This window comes from Camelus ferus, chromosome 5 (assembly GCF_009834535.1).
Source record: "Camelus ferus isolate YT-003-E chromosome 5, BCGSAC_Cfer_1.0, whole genome shotgun sequence".
Taxonomy (NCBI): domain Eukaryota; kingdom Metazoa; phylum Chordata; class Mammalia; order Artiodactyla; family Camelidae; genus Camelus; species Camelus ferus.
In genome coordinates this window covers 28371255-28393331 of record NC_045700.1, presented here as the reverse complement: position 1 = coordinate 28393331, position 22077 = coordinate 28371255, and the positions used below count along the sequence as shown (strand labels likewise).

Here is a 22077-nt window from a genome sequence, read left to right as displayed (position 1 = left end):
ACTCCCAGGTGTAAGGCTCTCAGTAAATGCTTTGGGACCACATCCCCAGAAAACGCAAGAACCTTCCTCCGCTGTGCCTCCCCAGACCGAGCACAGGACCTGCAGACCGGACGTAGGTGACTGCCCAGCCGGGGCGCTGCCCAGACAATCAGCTCACCTGGGGAACTCTTAATAAGACCACTGCCCAAAGCCACAGCAACAGAGATTCTGATTTAACTGGTCTTGGGTGGGGCCAAGACATCAGTACTTTTTAAAAGCTTCCCAGGAGGCTCTAACATGCAGCGGGGTTGAGAGTATAGGGTGAGCCTGTAAGGTGAACCAGAGCAGACCAAGCCTGCATGTCAGGAAGTCAGTCAACTATTTATGACAACAGTACAGGTGTGGGAATTTCAAATCATTACTACTAGAAATCATTCCTCTAGAAACCATAATTCACCATGCTTGTCCCAAGCAGCTGAAGTGTGCAGAAATGTAGCTTTGCTTTTAAAAGTGAAGGAAAGGGATGGGGATCAAGATGGCAGAGTAGGAAGACATGGAGCTCACCTCCCCCCCCCCCCACCTACAAACCCATCAAGGATATATCTAAGTGTGGAACAATTCTTATGGAAAACCAGTGGGAAATTGGCAGAAGATCTCCTATGCAGCCAAAGCTACAAGAAAGATCTCGAAGTAAACAGGTAGGATGGAAAAAATAAAAGGCATCGTGACAGGACCAGCGCTCCTGGGAGGGATGTGTAAAGGAGAGAAGGCCCCATGGGCAGATCCTCGCCCTGGGGAGGCCCCCTTGCCTGATGGGAAGTGCACTGGGACATAGAGAGGGGCTGGAGAAGCCTCGACTCCACTGCGAGGAGCGGGCACGTGCCGGCTTGCTACACAGTCAGGGCAGAGAGAGACCTGTGCTGGTGGCTGCCGCCTCACCCCACTGAAGGGGCCAACGCCCCAGACCCCCCGGCTCCACACCGCAGTCTGGCACGAGATCAGGGCAGAGATTTGGTCCAGCTGCGCAGAGACAGCCAGGAGGCCCGGGGCTAACCCCGCTTGTCAGGGGGCACTCGGCAGGGGCGGGTCCAGCCTTGGAACCCACTGTCAACACATGCGTGGTGGGGGCAGGTCCGGTGCCACAGAAATCCACATCTCGGGGTGTACAGCCCCTGGGGAGGGGTACACGGAGGTTCGTTTCCCAGTGGGAGCATTCTAGCTCCATCTACTAGCACCACCACCTACTTGATGTCCACCACAGCCTAGCACTAGGTCTGCGACGGACATTAAGGAGAAACCCTGGGCTGCTTCGGGGCAGAGACACAGATGCCTGCACAGGGGCACACAGGTTCACTATGACCACGTGGGCCTCACTTGATTCAGCGGTCACCTCCTTTGGGGCAGGGCACACACTCAAGGACAACGGAGCCTGAAAGAACCCCACCCTCAGGGCTTCTACTCCAACATCTGGGGAGCAATCCTGCCCCCAACAAAGTAGTGACAGCCACAGAGCAAGTAAGAGAACCCAACATCCAGTGCAGGCTCTGGGCATCACACCACCAGTCACACCCCCATCAAGGGGTACCAGGCAGCACCCTGAGGGAAGATGCGGCTGGCACCCATACCAAAGCCAGCCCCCGCACCAAAATTACTCGACTCACACAGCCTACACTCCCACATAAAAACACCCATTCAACACTACAGGAGATAACTGTTTTTCCTAAATTCGCAGAGTCAGAGAAAGTTAAGTAAAACAAAAAAGCAGAGGAAATACTCCCAATTAAGAACAAGAGAAATCCTCTGAATAATGAAACAGACATCACCAGTCTATTAGACCCTGAGTTCAAAAGAGAGGCAATAAAAGTACTAAAGGAATTAAGAAAGATTATCGATAGAAATGCAGATCACTGTAACAAGGAACTAGAAACCATAAAGATGCACCAGTCAAAATTAGACAATTCGACTGCCAAGATAAAAACCAATTTAGAAGCAATGAAAAGCAAACGAAATGACACAGAAGGAAGGAGAGTAGCAAGATGGCAGAGCAGAAAGACCCTGAGTTCACCCCCTCTCACAAGCACACCAAAGTCACTACTGTCTGCAGAACCATCGTCAATGAAATAGACTGGAACCTATCAGAAAAGAGCTGCAACTAAGACACAAAGAAGGAACCACAATGAGATGGGTTGGAGGGGTGGATTTGTGATATACTCAAATCTCATACCTCCCAGGCGTGCAACCCACAAACTAGAGAATAATTATGTTACAGAGGTTCTCCCGCAGGAGCAAGAGTTCTGAGCCCCACGTCAGGCCTCCCTGCCCTGAGGTCTGGAACCAGGAAGACAAGTCCCCAGAGCATCTGCCTTTGAAGTCCCAGCAGAGCTGAAATGCAGAAGTCCTCCAGGGCTAGGGGAAATAAAGACTTCATTCTTAAAGGCCACACACAAAATCTTATGTGTACCAGGCCCCAAAGCAAAAGTAGTAATTTGATAGAAGCCTGGGCCATACCTATCTGCTAGTCTTGGAGAGTCTCCTGGAGAGGCAGAGGGCAGCTGTGGCTCACCCTGGGGACACAGACAGTGGTGGCAGTCGCATTTGGGAATATTCAGTCACACTCCTGGTGGCTGCCATTTTGGCTCATAGCACCAAGACCTGGTCCCAGCCAGTGGCCTGGAGGCTCCAGAGTTGGGATGCCTCAGGTCAGACAACTCACTGGGAGAGGACACTGCCTCACCCATCAGCAGACAGGCTACCTGAAGACTCCCTGATCCCATAGCCGCCTCCAGACAGGCCTCTAGACAATCTCCCAAGACTGAACCAGGAAGAAACAGAAAATATGAACGGACCAATTACCAGTAGCACCAAAGTGACCCAGTAATTTAAAAAATTCCAACAAACAGAAGCCCAGGACCAGAAGGCTTCACAGGCAAATTCTTTCAGATACTTAGAGAAGAGTTAACACCTACCCTTCTAAAACTATTCCAAAAAAACTGCAGAGGAGGGAACACTTCTGAACTCATTCTATGAGGCCACCATCACTCTGATACCAAAATCAAAGACATCACACACACACAAATTACAGGTCAGTATCACTGATGAACAAAAATCCTCAACAAAATACTGGCAAAACAAATTCAACAATACATTAAAAGAATTATACACCATGATCAAGTGGGATTTATCCCAGGAATGCAAGGATTTTTCAGTATCTGCAAATCAATAAATGTGATATACCACATTAACAAACTGAAGAATAAAAGACATTTGATTCTCAATAGATGAAGAAAAAGCTTTTGATAAAATTTAACAACCATTTATGATAAAAACTCTCCAGAAAGTAGCCATAGAGGGAACATACCTCAACATATAAAGGCCAATAAAGGTCTAACAAGGACCTATTGTATAGCACAGGGAACTATACTCAGTATCTTGTAATAATCTATGATGAGAAAGGATTTGAACACACACAAATATGTATATGTATAACTGAATCTCTTTGCTATAACCTAAAGCTAACATAACATTGTAAATCAACTATAGTTCAATAAAAAAAATTTTTTTAAGTCTCAGTTTTGAATTCTAGGTTGAAAAACTACAGAGCTACCATATGATCCAGCAATCTCATTCCTCACTCCTGGAAATTGATCTGGAAAAGCTGAAAACTGGACATAAGTCTAGAAAAGATGAAAACTCTAATTCAAAAAGATACATGCACCCCAATGTTCACAGCAGCACTATTTATAATAATCAAGACATGGAAGCAATCAAAGTGTCTGTCAACAGATGACTGGATAAAGAAGATGTCGTATGCATACAGTGGAACATTACTCAGCCACAAAAAAAACAATGAAATATTGCCATTGCAGCAACATGGATGGACCTAGAGAATATTACACATAGTGAAGCCAGACAAAGACAAATATTGTATGATTACTTTTATATGGAACCTAAAAAAAAATACAAATGAATACATTAACCAAATAGACTCACATACATACAAAACCAACTTATGGTTACTAAAGGGGAAAGGGTAGGAGAGGAATAAAATAGCAGCATGAGATTAACATATACAAAGTACCAACATAAAATAGATAAGCAACAAAGATTTACTGTTTAACACAGGGAACTATACTTAGTATCTTGTATTAACATAATGGAAAATAATCTGAAAATACATATATAACTGAATCACTTAGCTGTACATCTGCAACTAATATTGTAAATCAATCATACTTCAATAAAAACTAAAAATAAATAAATTAAATACTTATTTAGTAGGGGAGGGTATAGCTCAAGTGGCAGAGCACATGCTTAGCATGCATGGGGTCCTGGGTTTAATCCCCAGTACCTCCCCTAAAAATAAAGAAACCTGATTACCTTTCCCCTCTCCCCCACCAAAATTTAAAAAATAATTAAATAATACAATAAATAAATACATAAATAAATATTTCAAAAACCTTAGACAAAAAGTGTTAAAAATATAAGGGGGGACAGTAGGGTCACATAACCCCATGGTGTATTGACTGGTCAATCAGATAAGAAGTGCTCCTTATGAATTCAGAAAACATTTTAGTCTTCAAAGAGGAAGGATGCATTCTGAGAAGACCTTAAGAAATGCACTGACCTCTCAACAACTGATAGAACAACTACACAGAAGAGCAGCAAGGATACAGAAGAATATAAGAAAAATATCATACAATGAGCATCATTACAAGGTGTTGGTTAGGATGTGAGAAAACATGGACTCTTGGCCAAGGTGGGAGGGAATTTGGCAATATCAAAATTTAAAATACACATTTCCCCTTTGCCCACCAATCCATTCCTGGAATTTTTCCTACAGATACCCTTAAAAATGTGTTAACAGTGTACAAGGATCTAAATCACAGTATTGACGGTTATAGCAGAAGATTAAAAAAAACTTAATATCCATCCACGTGGGGATGATGAAACTGTGGTCTTCTCAGATAACTGAGTATTAAGAATGAGGCAACGCCATGTTTACGATGGTAGAGCTCCAGGATCTCCAAGACATGAAACAATGTGCAGAGTCACGACTGCTAATTTTTTTTGTAGAGGGAAAGGATACCTATTTTCATTCTGGAAACATACCCTGCCTCACAGAATCTGCTAACAGTAGTTGCTTCTGGAAGCACTAGGAGACCGGGAAGGCTTATTTTAACTAAAAGAGAGCACCTGCATTTTTGCCATGTTCGTGTATTACTGTTCAAACAATAAACAGGCAAAGAGCCACTAGTCATTTTAATCATTCATTTAAAATACAGCGTCTAACTAAAATGAAGCCTCTAGTGATGAGCCTAATAGACCTCAGGTATTTCAAATTCCTTTGCACATTCCCTTTAAATTCCTTTATTGATGAACTGTCAGGGCTAACGTGTCTGTGCAATTAAACCAGCAAACATGTTCAACAAGGTTTTCAGGAGGTTCATTACCTGACTGGTACATGTAAAAGTGCTCAGTCACAAACTGCAGGGCAGAAGCAGTGCAAACAAATGGAAGACTGCTGCCTTCTGTGGCAAACCAACTTAATGAATCCTGGCTCCCTCTCTGATCTCTCTCCCCATCTGACTCCCAAAGGACATACCAAGGAAATTCTAGCCCTACCTCAGGACCTTGGCAGGTGCTATTCCTGCTTCCTGGAATGGTATCACCTCCCCACCCCACCCACCACCACCCCAGCATCCCTCCCACACATTCCCCCAGGCTTACTCCCTGGATTCACTCAGATTTACCTCCTTACCCTAATTTCTTTCCACCTGACATGATTTTCATTGCTTCTTTGTTTGCTTCCCACACTAGAAGGTGAGCCCCATGAGGACAAGGTTTACTGCTGTCCACCAGTACCTAGTAGCACACAGCAGGTACTAAATAAATGTACGTGACACACATAAAACTTGCAGATGGGAAATCTATAGCATAGCTTTATGTATATTTTAGCCAAACCCCATCTAACATGTTTATTTTTTTCAAACTGCAGCTTTTTCTCATCTTCTACGTGTAGCCGATGTTCAAAGATAGACAAACAGAGAGAAGTTCTCTCTGGAGGAAGAGCAGACTCAAAAACAGAGAAAGAACTTGCACCTCCATGCTGGCTGTTGCTGTTGGTGGTGATGTTTGAAATTCACAAGGCTAACATGTTACAGGTTCAGAACCAGCATTTATTTTCTTGGTCATCCAATCATTAAAGTTAGGGGAAACCTTTCCCAACAGCATGGGGAATAAAAACCCAATGCTACAGAAGTATTCTCAAAGCAAGGATAACTTCAGTGATGTTATTTGAATCTAAGCATATGGGAACCTCATGGTCCAGCAAGTAAATTGGATCTAGTGAAGTCCTTGAGGATCTAGGATCCAGCAGCCCATCCCCTGGAAGGATGCCCCTGATGCCTATCAAATTCACCCTCTATTGGACTTGTCCCACTTACCACCTCTGAGCTTCACTTACTAGAGAAACGGTGCTAACATTTGTCAGAGAATCATAGGGACAGAAAGTAGTCTCTCCACTTTGCTCCTTCCAGACAGTTTAGCTTTGAAGGCACCCCCCACCACCACCGTGGTTCTTTAAGGGAGCCCCACACCCTGTTAAGCACTGAGTCACAAGCTCGCACAAACACCCTAGTCACCCAGCTCTGACCCAGAGAGAAGATGGTGTTAACCGTACGGCACCAAGCCAGATGCTCCACCGTGCCCAGCTCTTCCCCACCACATGCTCATAACCAGCTGTACACAGAATGACCTGTCCAGTGCATGGTTCTCTAGGGGCAGGTTATACACTTCTGTGAGATAGTACACAGCCTAGTTTCAGCCCAACAAACAGCTTCTGGAGTCCAATTCCAAAGAAAATAACTGCCTACTATTAAAAGACTAACACACACACACACACACACACACACACACACACACACACACACACACACGTGTGAAATGTGGGAGCCCATTCCACTCTTCACTCACGGCTTTTCTAGTCTCTAGCCAGGAAGTTCTTCTTATAGTCCAACCTAATTACTCCTTGAATCCATATAAGACTTCTGTTTCTCCTGTTTTGGAAACAACTGGAAAAGGAGAAGAGTTAATACATATTGTCCTTCTTATATCTCTTCAAATACTTAAGGGCCCCTTTCTGCCTTCTCTAGAATAAATGAACTCTCTTCTGTAACTCCATGGCAATCAGCCAGTTTATTTCATCGTCCCCTCAATCTTGAAAATCTGCAAGTCTGAATCAGATTTTTAAAAAGTTACAATGCCGCACAAGTACTGCTCCTCTAATATTTAAACCTAGCCAATTATTATACCTCTAGGTGTGTGATATTTTCAACAGAGCCAGGAATGAGAAAACATTGCTTTTTCGAGCATTTGTCGCTGCTAACCCTGGGTTACCTCTGCAGTGTATGCTTACAGCACTTACCTAGATTATTAAGTGCTCAGTGACATTATTACAAGAGGGGGCAGAACAGTGTCAACCTAATGAGGCGGCAGATTATATCTGATGGTCTCCATCTGAAAACCTGCACAGACCAGGCTGTGCACTAATCAAGTCACCCAAGGCCCTTCACCTGGGACAAGGGCCGCCTTTGTCTCCACCTGAGAGGAAAATGAGCCACCTCCTTTCTAGTGCTAATAAGTTGAGAGAAGACGGGTCACGTTCCATGGGAAAAGCTCTCCCCTTCTGGGGCAAGCATCCATATCAAGGGGCTCGAGCGGGCAAGACACCATTCCTCCTCAAACTGGAACCCAAATTCCTCTTCTGGAAGGCTGACAATGGGTCTTTGAGCTCAGAATCACTGCACTTTCACGGTACCTGACACGGAATAGGGGCTCCATGTATGTTTTACTGAAGAAATAATAAATGCGTTATTAGAATTTACATGTCATTCAGAACTTCCTGGTAGCCAAAGCAAAAAGAGGAACAAGGAGGTGAGGGGCACTGACCCTCCACGCAGTTGAAAATCTGTAACTTACAGTTGGTCCTCTGTGTCCACAATCCTGCATCCACAGATTCAACCAACCATGGATCCAACCAACGGTGGGTCATGTAGTACCGCGTTATTGACTGTTGAAAAAAATCCTCCCGTAAGTGGAGCCATGCAGTTCAAACCCAGGTTGTTCAAGGGTCAACTGTATACTTGTTTGCACAGTGTTCGTGTGTGACTAAGACAGAGAACACTATCTACTTCAGAAGATGCAGACTGCTGACTTTGTTTTGGAGAATGTTGAGCATGTGCTTCTGTGAATTCTTTAAAATCCTCTGCTGAAGACCCATGCAAAGCAAAGGCCAACAATAAGTCAGTGCCTTTTACGCTCCTTACAAGGTGGAAAGACCTGTTGGTCACACACAGATCTTCTCATTCACACCTGCTTATGGGGCAACGATCAAGGTCCGGCAGTAGCTCCTTCTCCGCAAGCTTCACAGTCGACAGGAACATACTATGGACCCTCAATGCATCTGCACTGCTGGCTGAGCTCGGAACACGAGACCCCACATTCCCAATGGCAGATCATTCCCAGAGGGGTTAAATCTGCTTTAGAAATACATCCATGCTCTCTCAACAAGTGGTCCAATTCCACTTGCTAATGATATACGATCAATTATAGACTCATTTTTTTCTCTCTAGGCACATACTTACCAATGACAAGAGAGAGTCCATATATTCAAATAGCGGTGCAGAGAGTAGGAAAGAGAACATGACTTGGGTTTAAAAAAATAACTTCATTAAATAATAATATCACACATACTCTCTCAACCCAGGAGGAAAGGAGCCACACTGCATTGTCCTAGCGTCTAAGAAGGATGATCAGAAATTTAGAGGAAGCAATAAGCCTACCAAATTTTGGGATTCAATAACAGATTAAAAGAGCAAAGAGCCTGATAACTCCTACTGTCACCCAGGTGGAGGCGAAAGAGTTAATTTTCCATGCTAACAGAGGTAGTGTCATCAATATACTATGCCAAACTGCCCACAGAAAGGTTATTTCAAAATCTAAAATATGTATTCCTTTCACCCAGCATTCCATCTTTAGTAATCTATTATAATGAAATAATAGAGTATTTCTTTATAAAGTACAAAGGTGTAACAATGTATTTGTAGCATATCTAAGTATTGCTTATAAAAGAAGAAACTGGAAACAAACTAAATGTCTGTTAATAGAAAGTTGACTAAAAGACATAATGAAGACAAAAACCCAGAAAGCTGTCTAAGTTAAACATGGCTTATTTAAAGAACTGTAACAATTCCTCCACTCTCGGCCCGCACACACACTAACTGAGCGTCTGCTACGCTGAGCTTGGTTCTGGGCACTTGAGTTACATCACACAGAATACACACAAAAAAATCTCTGGTCTTGTTGAGTTTGTATTCTAGATATAATGCTTTCAAATAAATCTTTAATGGGAAATTTCAAAATGGCTACACATTTTTGAAATACAGACATACATGACTGCGAGGCATTTTTGTATTACAGATAATGCCAGATGTGCTCTTGAACAAAGCCCTTGTAATAGCTCTGAAGCCCCTGTGGGTCCCTGAGGTGCAAATGAGAAGCCACTGGAGCAGGTTTAAAATAAAAAAATTAACACCAGCCTGAGTTTCGGAACACACTTAAATGGCTTCATTCCTGGCTTTGATATATATATTTTAACTGCACAGTTTCAACAAGTTACTTAACCTTGATAATCCAGCTTCCCCTTCTCTGACTCATAGAAATAGCACAAGAGTTCAGAGGAAAAGAAAGCTATCTCAGCACTCTTTACGGATGCCTGGGAAGAAGCAGATGCTCAGTAAATACCTGCTTCCTACCCTTTCTCAAGATTCAGAACCCTTAACCACTCAGTCTCTCTCTCTACTAATTGATTCTCCAACTTAAAAGAAAGGACATCCTTTAAAAACATTTAAATAATGATGTTGCTGGATCAAAGGACTTTTAATTGTCTTCTCTCTCCTGTCTCAGCCCATGGATCACAGCAAAAATCAATCTTCTTTCCTTCAGCAGCCACATCTTCGTACTTCTTAGCGCTATTCCATCTTCACAGAGGAAGCTGGTTTAAAAATACTTTTTAATTAAGCAGATATCCATTAGCTTATTCTCACCTGTATTCCGATACCGACATTTGTTCCCACAAAATAACCCTTTCCTCACAAAGCCTCCAAGTCAGCGAGGGCAAGTTTTTCGTCAGAACTGGGAGGACCCACACCCGGCTCGGGCGTGCTGAAGCCCTCAGTTGACGGCAGGATCCTCACAATTTGTTTTCTATTGGATGCTTTCCCTTAATTCACACATTTCACTTAATGCCCCAGCCTACGAGCACTATCAGATCTTTCCGTGAGTATCTGTTAGATATTTGCCATTATGAAAACAAAATCCAGTGGCATAAAATAAGCTGTCTCATGGACCCGCTGCCATCTGGGAAGTGATGTTCTAACAGGGAAGCTGCTAAGAGGCTGACGAAGACCCCGATTCCCCAGGTGCTGGAGTTGGCCTCCAGCTGCCAGGTTCCACCAAAGCCTCGGAAATGCTTTCATTTAGTCCAGGGCAAGTGTAGCTGGTTAACTATTGAAAATAGCCTTTCTCAAAACTCACTCTCATTGTATCTTGTTCCCTCGGATACTTTCAGGAACAGAGCACCAAGGAAAAAGAATCTTCTGAAGTAAAGCTCTGGTTAATCTTATATGCCTATGAGAACTGTGTGATCAATATATTTTTCTTTTTGCTTTGGTTACCAAGAAGTTCAGAGCCAGATATAAATCTTAATAACTCATTCATTCATCTCTTCAATAAACATACATGGGGCCCCTATTATATGCCAAGCACCGTGCTAAGTGCCTGTGATTCTGAGCTCAAGGACACAGAATCAGCTTTTCAGAAAGATACTGGATTAACAAGGGGCCGCTTCTGTGACTGACATACACACAGGCTACTGTGAGAGCTCAGAGGAAGCGCCTCACCCAGCCTGGGGGAGGGGGTGGGCTGGGCTGGGAGAGTCAAGGAACTCCAAAGATCTTGATCCGGTGGCTCTGGGCTGGCAGACAATGACTGACAACACAGAATGACTCTATGGTTTCTAGATGGATTCTGGCTTACGTCCAGATTTGGCTCATGCAAAGCCAATGCATTCCTTTGCCGCCTCCTCCACAACTTTTCGCTCTGCCACATCACACACTGGGAGAAAATGGGGTTGTTGGCCTAATTTCAAGTTCTATCATTGATTCAAATCTACCCCTAAGCAAACCTGCTTTTATGTCAGAGGAACACCCTCCAGCAATCCGAACTGCAGGGGCAGTAAAACAAGTCTACATCTATGTAGCATTCTCATCCCCAACGAAATAGTCTTCTATGCCTACAAATACCTCAGAAGCAATAAAGAGTTTGGTGGGTTGGAGTCTTTTTTGAGACTTTGTGAAAAATCAGAATTCCATGTAAGAGAAATAGGATAAATTTGATCCTTAACAACTACTATAACAAAGACTTTATATGTGTAATTCCCATTTAGTACTAACGACTTCACATAGACCTACGGTAAAAATAATATCCAGCTTATAAATCCAAAACAGCAAGGCAGGTAAGCTGTGCCTTTGGGAAGGGCTGCAGGGGAGGTGGCCTCCAGTCTCCAGGCCCAGATTATTCTGCAGCTGACACCTTCCTTCAGATCTCTGCCTAAGCCCCCTTATCAGAAAGGTCTCTCCAGACCACACTTCTTTAAAACAGCACCTCAGCATTCCCTAGCCCCTGTCCCTGCTTGCTTTTCTCTTTTTCCTTCTTCCTTTCCTCTTTCCTTTTCCTTTTCTCTCTTTCCCTCTCTATTCCTGCACTGCACCTATCACCAGAAACACATTTGCTTTCCCCTTTCCTCAATATAACATATGCCCTAGAAAAGCTCACTACTGTATCTCCAACTCCTGGCACCAAGTGGGCAATTCAATAAGTATCTGTTGCATAAATAAATGATTTTTTTTAAAAAAATCATTGAGCTCATTCACATTCCATCCATGCATCTCAATACTGAAACCAAGACACAGTGCAGGTAGAAGGGACATGTCCCCAACCTCCACTCTTCGTTTATTCTAGCAAGGAGCAGCACCCTACAAAACGCCCAAGCCAGTCAGAACATATGCCCCAAGAAATTCTGTTACTCCTGCAGTGAAACATCTAGAACTATACTGTATAGACCAACAACTGAATGTATTTTGACTTAATGGTTCTGACACTCTTAAAACCTGCCCACTCTGCACGGCTCCCAAAGATGTTTTCTGAGAGTTTCTCAAAAGGAAGAGAAATCAAGCAGAATGTCTAGTGACGTCTTTGAAATGAAACAGATTTATACTGGCTATGTTGACTCCCTTTCTAACATCTAAAGTTAAAAGCGGGGAAAAGGTACTAAGACCACTGATTATCAATGACACAGCGTTCGTGAACCTCACTGCATTGAGCACACAGCCCCACAGTGCTGAGGCCAGTTTGTACTTCCAGATCTCTCTAGCCAAAGCATTCACCTTCCCAAGTATGAGTCTGTAAACCCTTTGAAGTCTTACTGAGTTTAGCTACAGAGGAAGAAACCCAGATATGCACAGAAATGAGTCACTTAAACCACAGGAGATCTAGAAATCAGTAAAAAGAGAATCATAAAATATAACTAAGTAAGCAGGAAACTGTGTGATCCATAGTTGCTCTCGGTTGTGTCCCTGCTAAGGAAAGTACCATAAAGAAAAAACTTTAAGAATAAGTAAACAAATAAAAGCATCTGTCCACAGAAGCTAAGGAGCTTGGAACAGACCATAATTCTAAGTCTCAGTATCCTGCCCTGATGTTTGCTACCAAAGTGTTCTACTAACCTGCCTGCCAAGAGCAACAAAGCAGAGCCCTGGCAATTCTTTCAACAAGCTACCGAGAGTGGAAGGCTAATTTAATGGGGCAGGGCCAAGTGCAGTTAACAAACTGCGCATCCGTCAGATGGAAATAAGCTGTCCTCGTCTTCAGCAGAAGCTCTCCTTGCTAAGTAGCTCCAAAAGTGTTTTGAAGCCTTTCCCCGTCTTGGTATGCAGCATCTCCATCAGTGGAAAAGAAGAGGCTGCCAAAATGTGAGTCTCTGCCCGAGCACCCACTGGAGCTGATCCCGTCCCTGGAGAAAGGACACATGGAATCACGTCTATCTGCTCTTAACCTGCGTACCTTTTCCAAGTTCCTTTCCCCTTGCCCCAACGGACATCCAAGCATGGCACATGGAAGGTGAGTCCATTTCCACATCAACCTTTTTGAGTGTGAGTCTGCACCGGGCAGCCTGGACTCCATCTAGAATGCTGCTTCTATTTGCTGCACCCGGAGAGTCTGGCTCAGCACAAAAAGGACAGGACCTCAAAAAGATGAGCTCCCTTTCAGTCATGGCTCTTCTCTTGATGGAAGGAGTCAAACTTGTCTGTCCTGTTTTACTTGGTTCTATGCAGCACGGCTCTGACGGCCCGTGATTCCATTTCTAGAATCGGTATGGGAAGGACACAGGACCCCTGGCTTTGCTCAGCCAGGTACCGTGCAGCAGATGGCACGTCCCACCCTCCTCCTGGTCCCGGTTTCCCCATCTCCAGAGCACAAAGATGAGACTAAAATAATACGTGGGAGTACTGGCACCCTAGGATTCTCTGGTTCTGTGGATTTTTCTGAGATGTTTCTCTCTTTGAAAGAAGTATTTTCATCATCAATTCATTCTGGCCTTTCATCCAGTTTTGAGCTCTTATTTATCCCCAAAGACTCTGCTAGTCAGATGTCCTCTGTCTTACGCAGGAGACAGACTGAGGACTCAGGAATCTCTAGCTCTCTGCTGCTCTGAGCCCTGACGATGCTTCCATCCCTGGATCAAACTCAGGGAGGAGGGAAGTGGCACCGACTGGCCCACACTCATACCTTCTCTGGGGGCCTGCAGACAGGCCCTTTCATACCCTTGGCTTATCAACTATTATGCAGAAGACTCGCAGCCCTGACGTAGTTTGGGGCCTGTATCACCTTCCTAAAACACTGCCATCTTTCCTCTCTCCCTGCTCTTTATCTGTCTCGTGCTTTCTCAGTCTGTCTTTTTTCCCTCTTCTTTCTCATCTTTTCTCACTTAAGTCCTGCCTGAACAACTAAGGGGTTATCCAGTCCCACCGGAAACCCCCATGAAAATAAAAAACTGCTGCTTATCTTCAGTGAACAGAAGCACGAGATTAGGACTGCGAACTCTTTGAAGCACGTTCCTGTTGACAACACTAAGGAAGCTGTAACATAAAAGCACACGAGATGAAATGAATTCAAGATCGCAAATTAAGATCAGCGACTACCTTTACGTTAAAACATTCTAAGGCACAGCTTAGTATCAGAAGTTCTTTCACAAAACTTGGTCTGATTAGAGGAAGGTACAGAAACCACAGTGTTTAACCCAAGTGCAAGCAGCATAATCCCCGAGATTAATGAAACTCCAGATCACAACTGTTTAATATATTTTTGCTAAGCATGAGTAGCTCGTGTGGTGAGGATTTGTAGTTCAATCAAAATATCTTCTCTACATCCACTTGTGAACATAATACTCACAACATCCATGCGATTAGCAAAAGCAGCCTAGTCCAGGAGGGTTGCCAAAGGCAGGCAGAAGTGTGGCATATCCAAACAAACGAACATGGAAAGGTATCATTATGGCTGATGTTGCAGACATTTGGGATAAAAGGCTTTTCAAGTAAGTAGGAGGCTTTTGGCAGGGGACAAGTCTTAAAGAGGCCCTTAAGCTCAGTAACCTTTCTTAGCCACACACACCAGGTGCAAGAAAGACCCAGGCTTCATACGGCGTCCTCTTGTCCCCAGGTGGAAAGATCCAGCGGATGTGGATGGAGTGGATGCAGATTTTCAGCGATGGCAGAAACAGGGAAGAACACGGCAATGCCCCTCTCCCCAGTCATGCAGATCCACTTAATCCGGCCCTGCTGTAACTCAGCGGGCCCAGGCCGCCCTCCCTATCTCAGAGGTGGAAACCTTTGGTTTTTAAGCAAGCACCTTGAAATTTACCTCCAGGTAAAGCAAACAGAATTTGCCAGGTACCTAAGATGGATGGCTAACTTTCATCCCTCCTTAATTAATCACGCCATGCATGTTTGCCTAAATAAAGACTCATTATGGAATGGCTACAGGACACGAGCCAAACCACTCTGATGTCCAAATTAAAACAGTTGGCTTTTCCTCCTTCTCCTACCCTTAAAAGGGCATTTAAAGGTTTTTTTTCCCCCCCAGAACAATACAAATGCAATACATCAGGGAATTTGCCATTCTAGAAGCAGGGGCTAGAGGACAGATCAGCAGAGCGGCACAAACGAAGTCTTGAGCAGGAGTCTCATGGATGGAGCAAAGTTTCTGGCTGTGTCTTAGGTAAATCCAAAGCAGAGAAAGGCAAGGCTTGTCTTAAGATGTGGAGGGAGGACAGTTGCTGTTCAAGGTCCTGGTCCAACAGGCCTTCCAAGAGCATACAGAGAAGAGGGGGGTGCATTCCCTATATGTGAGCAGAAGCCCCAGAGCATCCAGGCTCCTGGATCAAAGGGCCTGGGATGGAGCAGAAGCAGAAGTCCGGGAGAATAAAAAACAGGTAAGAATGAGGGGAGGGCAGAGCTCAGTGTTCAAGCACATGCTTAGCATGCATGAGGTCCTGGGATCAATCCCCAGTACCTCCACTGGAAAAAAATATAAACAAATAAATAAACTTAAATACCCCCACCCTGCACCCTGCGCAAAAAAAAAAAAAAAAAAAAAGCAAAGCACACGCACACACAGGCAAGAACAAAAAGCCACTTTTCATAAAAGGAAAAACCATATCAAGACGGGCTGGGACCATGAAAAAAAGAAAGAGTAAGACGAACCTGGTGTTCAGCACACCAGCCCTCCAAGTCGGGTACCTGTCCGAATGCCTCTTTCTTCCTCCTTCCCAGATGCCCTAGCCCCACTGGCAGGTCCTGAGCTGACATCCATTCCACTCAACAGTCAATATTTATGGAGCTCCTCCCTTGCACCAGGCACTGAGTTAGAAATGAAGGATGCAGAGGAGCTTTCTACAGGTTCTCTGCTCTGAAGATATAAAGCCCCAGCAAAAAAGCTGGATGGAGTCCACCAGGAATCTCATCTACTTCAACATGAGCATCACCAGCTGCAGGAGCTGCCAACCTCACAGCAAAAGCCTTGTAACTCTATAAAAAGCACTTAGCACTCCCCATTCCTCCTTCAAGAGGTAACTTCCCCCGCCCCATAGATATACTGGCTTTCACACGACTGGAGCTGCACTCCCTTGACTGGAGCTGCACTCCCTTGACTGAAAGATTATCGCCTGTTAAAAACCAGGAGGAAACCCAGGAAACTTATTAGTAATTTATGGCTCTACGTGAAGGAGTTAATGGCATCCATCCAAAAGAGAACATCTCAGAGGGAGAGCATCCTAAAAGCAGCACAGGGTATTCGGACATGCGGAGGGCAGCCCAGGCCTGGCACCTGTTCTAACTCCTTCAGCCACATGCCCAAAAACCATTACGCTTACTCTATTCTATATTATCTCGAGCTTAGAAACTCATTCATGCTCTAAGTAACTTCACATACTATAACCATTAGATTCTTTTTCTTATTAGCATCTTAGAAGTCTACAGGAGACTGCTTTTTCAAGACCCTTCCTAAACATACAGATTTAGGTCATCCTTGTCCTGCTCTGAAGATACAAATGCTATCTGAAGGTACATCCCTAAATGCCATACCTACCCAGAGCTCTGTCAAGCCATCTGGGAAAACGTAATTCAATTCCAGAAAAGTTTATCACATGGTAAGTGTAGCAAGGTAGAAAAAAAAATAAGATACAAACCTGATTTTCAAAAAGCACATGATAGGAATATCATATCCAAATGGGGAGAGCCACTTGGAAAGTGGGTTATGTTTATTCTTTTAAGAAATCAGTTGAAAGCATGTGTTAGATGAAAAAATATGTATTAAAGGAATTAAATACTCAAATTTGGGGTCCTGTTTTTTTCCCTTAAAAAAATAGTCATTTGTCTACTTAGTACTGTATTTTGAAGGCACACCCCTGATTAATGACCTCAGGGTAATCAGGATGGTGAAAAAAAAAGTCATAAGGTAGTGTGTAAACACTAGGTGATTAAGCATCATTATATCTCATAAACCAAAAGTAGTTCCAGGGCTCAGCCTACACTGAGGCACTAGTTAGTTGTACCTGAGAGGAGACAAGGGACTGGGGCATCCTCTTAAGGGACTGGTCAAATGTTCTGCTTCTAGCCCATTTTCTGAGAGGCTCTTCTACTACAATATAGCAAGATCCTAGTAAAAATAATAATAAAACAAACTTTATAATGCATTTCTGACCATCAAAATGGTAGAGGAAATATTCCAAAGGAGTGGAAAGAAAAAAAAAAGGAGGAGAGGAAGGGAGAGACTGAACTCCGGGTCCCTCACAAGATGGAGTAGCTGAGCCTGAGAACCGGGCATGAAACCAGGATCCTTGAAGGTTGCTGACTAGCCCCAGGTCAGTCCTGTCCTGAGCTCCAGGACATGAGAAATGCACATCTTCTCTGGAGGAAAGCTCTCTATTAAGCCCTTAATACTATTATACATTAAATTTCATCAAATACAAGCTCACAGAAAAATTATTCCTCCAAACACAAGGAAACAAATAAATGAGAACTGCCAGAAACAACAGAATCACACCCTCAATTACCAAATATTTAGCATTCTTAGATACAGAGCAATACTATATATAAAATATTTCATGTAATAAACTATGGAATAAAACATATTCCACATAACTGAAGTAATACTGCAGAATGCCAAAGACAATGACAATATCATAAAAAGTAGTCACAAAAGGAATCAACAGTTAGACTGAAAGCAGATTTCTCAACAGTGACCACTGGAGTCTGAAGACAGAAGTTATCTTCCAAGTCCTGGAGAAAATAATTATTAAATAGAACACCCAATGAAGCTATTTTTTAAGAATGAGAGTGCAATAAGTATATTTTCTTATAAACAAAAATGGAGAGAGTTTACTATTAGCAGAACTTCACTGAAGAAATGTCTAAAAGATGTACTTTAGGAAGGAAGAAAATGACCCCAGAGGGATAGCTGACATGCCAGAAATGATGAGCAGAAAAGTTGGCAAACATGTAGGTGATGTTATACAGGTATTTTTAACTCTCTCTGTAAAATAATGATACAGCTAAAGTAGATGATGTGGTGGTAAAAGAACTCAGAACTGAAATACTAGACAACAGCATATAGTTCATGAGAGGGCAACAATAGAACTACCACACAATCTAGCAACTCCACCTCTGGGTAGAATTTATCCAAAGAAAATGAAAATGCTAACTCAAAAAGATACATGCATGACCATGCGCACTGCGGCATCATTTACAATAGCCAAGACATGGAAGCACCCTAAGTGTCCATTAATTAACAAGTGAAAAAAGAAACTGTTTTACATACATATATATAGGAATATTACTCCATCATTAAAAAGAAGGAAATCCTGCCACTTGTGACAACATGGATGGACCTTGAGAACATTAAGTGAAATAAATCAGAGAAAGACAAATACCACATGATCTCACTTATATGTAGGGGGGATGGGAACCCAAACTCATAGATACTGAGAACAGATTGGTGGTTGGGGGGGTGAAGGGGTAAGGAATTGGATGAAGGTGTTCAAAGGTACCAACTTCCAGTTATAAAACAAACGAGTCCTGGGAATGTAATGTACAGCAGAGTGACTACAGTTAACAATACCATATTGCATATCTGTAGGTTGCTAAGTAGACCTCAAAAGTTCTCATCACAAGGAAAAAAATCGTAACTATGTAGGCGGACACATGTTAACTAGATTTACTGTGGTGATCATTTCACAATATATCCGAATATCCAATCATTATATTGTACAACCTGAAACTAATAAAATGTTAATGTCAATTATATCTCAAAAAAAAGAGAGAGAGGGAAAGGTTCATGAGTTACAACACTCCAAGGAGCTGTTTTGTTTGGAGCAGGGACTATGATATCCATTAACTGCATTCTCAGTTGGGGAAATGGAGGCATGGCCCTCATCCACCTGAATTGCGCCAGGACTCACCACCTTCCCTCCCACCCCAGGCCTGCCCTCCCTAGTTGTAATCCAGGCCAGAAGGGAGCGTGGGTGAGACCAGCAGATCCTGGTGTGTTTGCTGACAAAATGGGATTCTGGGTGGGTTCCTGGAGAGAGGAAGAAGAGCCCTGAGCAAAGAAAGGGCCTGGAGGAGAAGAAAAGGCAGTTCTGGCAGCCAAACATTCCACTGTGTCTAGAAAGTAATCTACTTATCCTAACCTGCCAGCCAGGCGTGGCTCTGTTTGTGGAGGGCTTTGCTGGGGCTAGGCAATGTTTGACTTGCAACAGGCTTGGAGATTGGTAAAGTCCCTGCATGGGCTGGTAGGTGAGGATGTCTTTAAGTTTCTGGGTTTTGCCAATCAAGAGGTTTGGGGTGACCGAGGAGAGGTGATATGAAAGGTTTGACTGGGAAAGCCCAACTTCCTCCTGGAATGTTTCTGTTAGATGCAATCTGACCTCATCAATCCACATGAACTTTCCTCATGGGAAAATACAAATCATAGCCAAGATCTTCCTTCTTCAAAGGCTTCCTCACAGCTTGGTTACTGAGTGAGTCCAGGTTTTCTTCAGAATTAGGGTTGACCTCCAGGAAAATTACCCAAAGAAGCTTCCTGTGGTCATTTTTCATGGGCAATAGGATTGGTGTGGGGAGAAGGATGTGGGAAGAGAGGCGGGGAGGAGAAGCACTGTAAGTGGAACCCTACCTTGTGGAATGCAGGTCCCCTTTTGCATAATCCTAAAGCAAACAGTAGAAAGGTCAATAGGCAAGGGAGAAACTGCAGGACTCATTTCCAGCCAGCTCCAAATCATTTCTGAACTATCTGTTACTTGGATTATCTCTGCCTCCGATGAACTCCATTAGAAGAATTAGTGAGCGGTGACAACAGTTAATAGCTACCCTGTTACAACAACTTCAGAAGCATGAGAAGTGATTCTACTCTCACGAGCTGCTAAGGACAAAAGGTGCTGCCTAGCTGAGACCAGCAGGCTACTCCAGCACGCACACCTGCTCATGGTATCAGATGATCCCTCAGTTACATTATGTGTTTTATAACCTCTGCCTAAAGAACAGACCTGTGCACTGAATTCCAAACACAGCATTTCCTGGTTTTCCCATTTGCATGCAGTTGCCTTGAGTGTTGATATTAATTATCTGCCACGTGCACAGAGAAGACAATGCAGCGGGAGAAGTGTCACTGATAATTACAAGGTAGTTTCTCCCAGCCCCCAAAAGCACTGCATTGGTATCCCCCAAGAAGCGCTGCATTCAAAATCCACATTATTGGAGGAATTAAAAGGAGGAGACATTCTTTAGTATTTTCAACCAATGCAATTAATACCTTAGAAAATCAGTCAGCAAATATTTACAAGATCTCACCATGCTACCCGGTTATGGCAGAAACAGGAAGAACCACCCCGCCCCCCCCCCAATTCCATTCAAAAGAGTCCTCAACTAGAAAAGCATGGAGCAAATGAGCCGGTGGGATCCTGTAGGTTCGTGTGAGTAGTTCCTAAATGTGAGCTACTAAATCATCCAAACCTCATGAATTCTTGGGGTGAAGATTCATAAAGTCTTTTTAGAGCTAAAAGAGATATTTCAAAAAATCACTTCCTTCCCCCATCCCTTAACCAGTTCACAGAGGCTGAGATTGCCAGTCTAGCCACAGAGCAACCGTTCAACTTCAATTATATGCAGACTGTTTTTGAAAGAAAAATGTTCCCTCAAATCCCCCAGTGTTAACTTTATTGTTTCTAGAAAACAATCAATATAAAACCAGGTGCAGAATCCTCAGATGTATCACCCTTAACCTATACAAACCAAAGCACATGTATAAATAAATACAGCCCAAACGAGAAAGCCAATAGCACCCAAATTAATAACACGAAAGAGATTTGCCTGATGATGTTCTCCTGAAACCACACTGCTGCCCAAGCGAGGACATGTATGGCACGGGTCACTGACTGATGTGGCCTGGGGTCTTTCTGAGCTCGGCCACGCGTTTACTTCCACATTCCACGTAATGCCTGGGTTCTCCCACCACTTCGCCTACAGGAACTACTGTGAAACCTTGCTTCATCAGCTGCTCTGTGAGCTTTTGGTCTTTCAATGTAAACAGTGCTTCGGCATCAATCTACCCTGATTTTTCTTACAAACCCTCCACATTTAAACTGGTTTGACTTGACACTAATTTGCACACAAACCACAAAACTAAATGCAGGTATAGACACAAATCATATCACAGTACTCAGTTATAAGACAGTTGTTCAAAGATCCGGAATACGTCCAGATTAAATTTTTACTGCCATCCAAATGTATGCAACATTTAAAAATTCTTATAAAAGAATCAAACCCCTGAAGTCCACAAATGCTCAGACTCAGCTTCCAATGCAGGAAGCTTCCCTGTAGAATGTTGTCTGTGACCAGGTTCTGCCCTTAATGTGTCCTTGAAACTAAGAACATGCATAGATCAAAACATTGAGGGGTGCGGTCAGGAGCTGGAGGCAATGTGGAAGAGCTGGGATATAGGATAAAATCAGAGCTGACATAAAATAGCCAGATACTGCCAAGAAGCAAGCCCAGAGCCCGGCAGACATGTGACTTGTTCTTGCCAGTACCAGGTGCTCATCCTGAGTCCCCTCAGAACAGCGAGTTCTCTCACTGTGACCTAGTTTTCATAATAGAGGAAATGCAATAATTAAGGCCTTTCTCAAGGACAACCGTTTAGAGAGATGTGAAATATCACCCAAACTTGAGATTCTACCAAACAGGCCCTGCACTGCCATTGAAGCAAACTTCCTATGATTGTGCTAGTTTTTGTCATCTGTACCTTCACCTCAACAGCCTGATCCGTTTTCTGCCCTGCTCTGTGCCCTGGGAGGGGACCCTGGTAGACTGCAGCAACCTGGTTCCGTGCCAGCTGATTCCCGGTTGGGTTGGTACAATGGAGGCACCA

The 22077-nt window shown here is 43.6% G+C and overlaps 1 protein-coding gene across 3 annotated transcripts in view; it reads right to left on the bottom strand.

The window, feature by feature from the left end:
* LYPD6B (LY6/PLAUR domain containing 6B) overlaps positions 1-22077 on the bottom strand; it is a 175053-nt gene that overhangs the window by 75402 nt on the left and 77574 nt on the right. The window contains exon 1 of one of the 3 annotated variants that reach the window (XM_014561706.2): positions 7957-8024. The exons of the other annotated variants lie outside the window; for them this stretch is intronic. The gene's annotated coding sequence lies outside the window, so the exon portion shown is untranslated. Of the gene's footprint in view, positions 1-7956; positions 8025-22077 lie in introns of those variants that run through there. 3 annotated transcript variants of the gene reach the window in all.